Source organism: Nerophis lumbriciformis, linkage group LG12 (genome assembly GCF_033978685.3).
Source record: "Nerophis lumbriciformis linkage group LG12, RoL_Nlum_v2.1, whole genome shotgun sequence".
Taxonomy (NCBI): domain Eukaryota; kingdom Metazoa; phylum Chordata; class Actinopteri; order Syngnathiformes; family Syngnathidae; genus Nerophis; species Nerophis lumbriciformis.
In genome coordinates, this window is record NC_084559.2 from 22518114 (window position 1) to 22524002 (window position 5889).

Below are 5889 nucleotides of genomic sequence, written 5' to 3' on the forward strand. Positions count from 1 at the left end.
ATCGCCGGCTCTTAGCTTTTTATGGACACATTGATCGTTTACGAACTGAGTTCGGAGAGGAAGTGACGGCACACGGCAAAAACTGAAATCTAAGTAAGATTAAATATCTCAATTAAGGGTGATATTTGCTTATTTTCTGTATGATAAGATAATTCTTCTCACTAAGCAGATTTTATGTTCGAGTGTTTTACTTGTTTTAAGGGTTTTGGTCCTAAATGATCTCAGTAAGATATTACAGCTTGTTGCTGAGATTTTATGACCTATATTGAGTAAAACATGCTTGAAACTAGAATATCAAGTGTTGCAAAGCTGTGTCATCAACACTCACAAGTATAAAACTACTTTTTTTAAAGTAATAATTTCTTATTTCAAGCATGAACAAAAAAATCATGATTTTGACACAATTGTGTCTCATAATTAAAACGGATGATAGCCAAATGGACTTTGCTGTTTTATTTTCAATGAAACAAGAGAAAATACGTACTCATATAGTAGTACTCAGGTAAATTCTTCAAAATTACAATAAAGAAAAATTTGGCTGGGGGCCAGGCTGTATATATATATCAGGGGTCGGCAACCCAAAATGTTGAAAGAGCCTTATTGGACCAAAAATACGAAAACAAATCTGTCTGGAGGCGCAAAAAATTAAAAGCCATATTACATACAGATAGTGTGTCATGAGATATAAATTGAATTAATATTCCGCCCGATTGTAGCTGAGATAGGCTCCAGCGCCCCCCGCGACCCCAAAGGGAATAAGCGGTAAAAAATGGATGGATGGATGGATTAAAGGAAACTAAATGAGCTCAAATTAGCTACAAATGAGGCATAATGATGCAATATGTACATATAGCTAGCCTAAATAGCATGTTAGCATCGATTAGCTCGCAGTCATGCAGTGACCAAATATGTCTGATTAGCACTCCACACAAGTCAATAACATCAACAAAACTCACCTTTGTGGATTCATGCACAACGTTAAAAGTTTGGTGGACAAAATGAGACAGAAAAATAAGTGGCATAAAACACGTCCTAGAAAGTCGCAGAAAGATATACATGTAAACAAACTAAGGTGAGTTCAAGGACTGCCAAAATTAGTAGGACAAAACGGCGCTCGCCAAATACTCGAATCAGTGAAGCATGTTTAATATAAACAGTGTGCTTTATAACAATTAGGGAGGTTTGTGTCATGTTTGTTCTCCTACAGAAACCATATTAAAACAAAAAATTTTTTTTTTTCCCCCTCAACTTTTTCCATTTTTCATACATTTGTGAAAAAGCTCCAGAGAGCCACTAGGGCGGCGCTAAAGAGCCGCATGCGGCTCTAGAGCCGCGGGTTGCCAACCCCTGATATATATATATATATATATGTGTATATATATATATACATACAGTATACATATATATATATATTACTCGCAAACTGAAAGAGCACGCACTTGGCGTGATGATGTCATGTTATCGATGGAAAAATGCATTTTTAGACCGTATGATTTGCCTGAGCGGCTAAGAGACCCCGAGAGTAACAAGTTGTTGCCTTGTTGCCTTCCATTAAGAACAATAAATTAGTTTTTAGTATAAGTTTGCTGGTTTCAAGAAATGTAATGCCGAGCGCATATTATTATGTCAAGATAATGGCACTAGCATTTACTTCATTTAAGAATATTTTTCACCATATTGAGCAAAAAGGTCTCTTTTTTTTTTTTCTACCAAGAAAAGTGCACTTGTTATTAGTGAGAATATACTTATTTTAAGGTATTTTTGGGTTCATTGAGGTTAGTTAATTTTACTTGTTTTGGAAAGTCTTGACAAGCCAAATGTTCTATTTGCAGATCATTTTGCTTACCGTATTTTTCGGACTATAAGTCGCAGTTTTTTTCATAGTTTGGCCGGGGGTGCGACTTACCGTAAAATATCAAATACTATTACCGGTATTTAGCTCATTCACGTAAGAGACTAGACGTATAAGATTTCAAGGGATTTAGCGATTCGGAGTGACAGATTGTTTGGTAAACGTATAGCATGTTCTATATGTTATAGTTATTTGAATGAGTCTTACCATAATATGTTACGTTAACATACCAGGCACGTTCTCAGTTGGTTATTTACGCCTCATATAACGTACACTTATTCAGCCTGTTGTTCACTATTCTTTATTTATTTTAAATTGCCTTTCAAATGTCTATTCTTGGTGTTGGGTTTTATCAAATACATTTCCCCAAAAAATGCGACTTATACTCCAGTGCGACTTATATATGTTTTTTTTCCTTCTTTATTATGTATTTTCGGCAGGTGTGACTTATACTCCGGTGCGACTTATACTCCAAAAATACGGTAGTTCAAATAATATACCCCTCATTTTTGTATTTTTTTTTCTTGTTTTTGAACACTGACTTTTTGCAGTGTAGCTTTCATTTTTAAGGAAACTTTTTTTTTTTTTTTTCCACTTTATAATCAGCCTGTCGAGTCGGACTGCCGAGAAATAAGATGAACATTTCCAAGCATTCCCAAGCACTTCACCCAAATTTTAAGCATTTTTCAAACCTTGAAAACACAACATTGAAACCCAAGCACTTTCAAGGTTTTTAAGCACCCGTACAAACCCTGTAAATGACATCACCTCTTTATGCCACACCAGAGAAATACAATCGTAAATTGCCTTTTGGATTCTCAGCCGTTAGGGTTTAGCTCAAACTAGCTAGCCAGGTAGCCCTCATTAGCTGCGCGGCTAGCTAAGTTGAAAGTGGCTAGTTATTTAACTCCCTCGCGAAGGAAGAAAAGCACCAAAACAAACATCACATTAGCGAGAACTCCCATAATACTGTACCTCCATCGACGTCTTCTCCCACAGTTCTTTTCTTTTTCCATTCAGTCAGTCGATGGTCTCCACATGTGGAGCCCACCTGGGCCCAGCGGCTCTCTCATGCTGGGGACTTGGAGACTCAGGCCAGGAGGTCGAACATTCATTTTCCCAAATTGTCTCTTCTTCTTCCTTGATTTAGCACGTTCCGTCACGGAACCAACACTGCCCGAAAGTGAATACCCAGTGTTTTCCATTTTTTTGGAGGTGGGATTAAAAATAAAACATACTTTAACCACATGTCATATTTTGTCAGTTGGGTGTCTTCTTTTTCCAAAGCAAAATAGCAATAAATTATTTGTGTGGAGGCAGTTGTGGAAACGATTGGGAAATAATGACAGATGCTTTTATTGTGTATATTTTTCGTTAATGTGTAAAAGTTTATTTTGGGGGCAAGCATTGCAAATTAGCCATGGATATACACTAGACTTACCATACGTCCTCTTTTGCGGGGCTGTCCGGGCGGAGTTTCTTAAATGCCTCAAATGTCCGGCATTTTGAGTTAGGGTTGCGTGTATTTTCAATATACGTTCAGGGTTAAGAAGGGGTTAAAAACAAAACAAATTATGAAGGTGTGCGGCAGCAGCATTCTTGAGGGAGGGGCAGAGACAGAGAGAGCAAGAGAGTTATGATAAACGCGCATGCGTCGCCACGCTCTGCTTTTTATCCATAGATTTATCAGATTAATTTTTTTATTATCTATAGCAGGGGTGTTAAAAGTGTGCCCCTGAGGCCATTTGCGGCCCACAGCTAATGTTTTAAAGGCCCACGGCACATTCTAAAAATACTATTAAAATAAACAAAAACATAACAAAAGTGAAATAAAAAAGCTTAAAGGTGAAATGTAATTTAGAAAAAGTTGCAATGTTGACTACCGTATTTTTCGGACTATAAGTTGCAGTTTTTTTCATAGTTTGGCCGGGCTCCAGTGCGACTTATATATGTTTTTTTCGTTCTTTATTATGCATTTTCGGCAGATGCGACTTATACTCCGGTGCGACTTATACTCCGAAAAATACGGTAATAAAACAAAGCTTTTTTTTTTTTTCTTTCAAACTGTCATTGCTCAAAACATAATATTGAATCAAAATCAATGTTATTATGAATTATTGACCTATCCAAGGTTTACTTCACATCAAATAAGATTTTGCATATTTTGTGTGTTTGCCATTAAAAACATAGTTTTGTTTGACAAAAAAGGGCGGAAAACAAACAAAAAAACAACATAAAAAAACAAAAATATTTTGAAATGAGGGATAGATCTGAAGTTGATGTAGACTCCAGAGATTTAAGCGTTAAATATAAAATGTATGTATGTCCTGGCACACCATTATCATCATTTCATGACCCAAGCAAAACACTTTTTACACTTTTGTACTGAAATAAATACACCTACAACTTATTAAATAAAAACATAGAAAAAACTACCAGCAGCGGTAAAGTTTAGATCTATGAAGGACAGAAGAAAGCGAATGAATGTTTATAACTGAATACATTTACATAAGCAAACAAATTTGTTTTCTTTTTTTATTGTTTTTTTTTTTATGAATTAATTAACATTTATGAAAACCTTTTTCCAAAACACAATATAGAATGTGAGATATAACAGGATAATGCATACGTTTATAATTTTTTTTTAAAACACTTTCAAAAAAGTGGGACCCCAAAAATTTACTGTGGGGCCCCATTTTTATGACTTGATGGGGTCCCTTTTGAGAATTCCTAGCGGCAACACTGCTGTCAACAGAGGAGAAAAAATGCTTTATTTAAATAAATATATTATCTATAAAGCAAGTTCGAGTATCATTGGCAAATTTTCACCTAGTCCCGACCTTGGCGTGCATATATGTGTCCTCTTTTCGGGATTTCAGAATATGCTCAGCCTAATATACACTGCAATTTATTTGCCACTTGCCAAGATTTAAAACTGTAGACATGTCTTTAGTTTTAGTCAATGACTTCACATCAAAAATCTTAATTTTAGCACGAATGAAATATATTGTGTCTATTCTAGTTTAAAAAGGTTAAAAATTGAGAAAATAACTATTTAAATAAGATATTTTGGTTTTCTCCTCTTGGAAAATCTTGTTTAAATATTCTGCAAAATACAATCAATCAATCAATCAATGTTTATTTATATATTATATTATTATTATTATATTATATTATATATATAATATATTATATATTATATTATTATTATTATATTATTATTATTATTTATATTTATATAAATCACAAGTGTCTCAAAGGGCTGCACAAGCCACAACGACATCCCACATCATGGCAAGGAAAAACTCAACCCAATGGGACAATGAGAAACCTTGGGCGACCGGTGCAATAGACTTCGAATGGATCTAGCATAATATAATATACTTGATGTATCAATCAATCAATCAAAGTTTACTTATATAGCCCAAAATCACGAGTGTCTCAAAGGGCTGCACAAGCCACAACGAGTGTAAGTTCAAGTTCAAGTTTAAGTACCACTGATAGTCACACACACACACACACTAGGTGTGGTGAAATTACCCTCTGCATTCGGCCCATCCCCTTGTTCCACCCCCTGGGAGGTGAGGGGAGCAGTGAGCACGGGAATCAAATAACTGCAAGTTGAATAATGCTTGTTTTCAGAATACAATACGCATTCCTAGTTTAAAAGTCCAGCTAATTTCAAGATTTACACATCTTAATTCAGGTTGTCTTATCAAGTAAAATTAACTAACTGCACGGCCTGATAATTTCCCTAGTTTTTAGTATTTTTTTTCCCTAAAATCCAGTCTTTTTATATCACTGCACCTCCGGGTTCCTCGGACCACCCAGTAGAGACATGACAGGCTGGATGGTTTTGTAATTTTGTTTATTTTTCAATAAACTCATCGCTCTGCTTTCCAGCAATCACCTCTCGTGACAGTCTCGCCCAGGTGGGCCATCTACGCACCTGTCGCCGATCTCGGAGCCGGCCCCGGCACACCCCGCCTCGCTGCAGGTCCGCAGGCCACGCCCCCTCACAATAATATTTTGTCAGC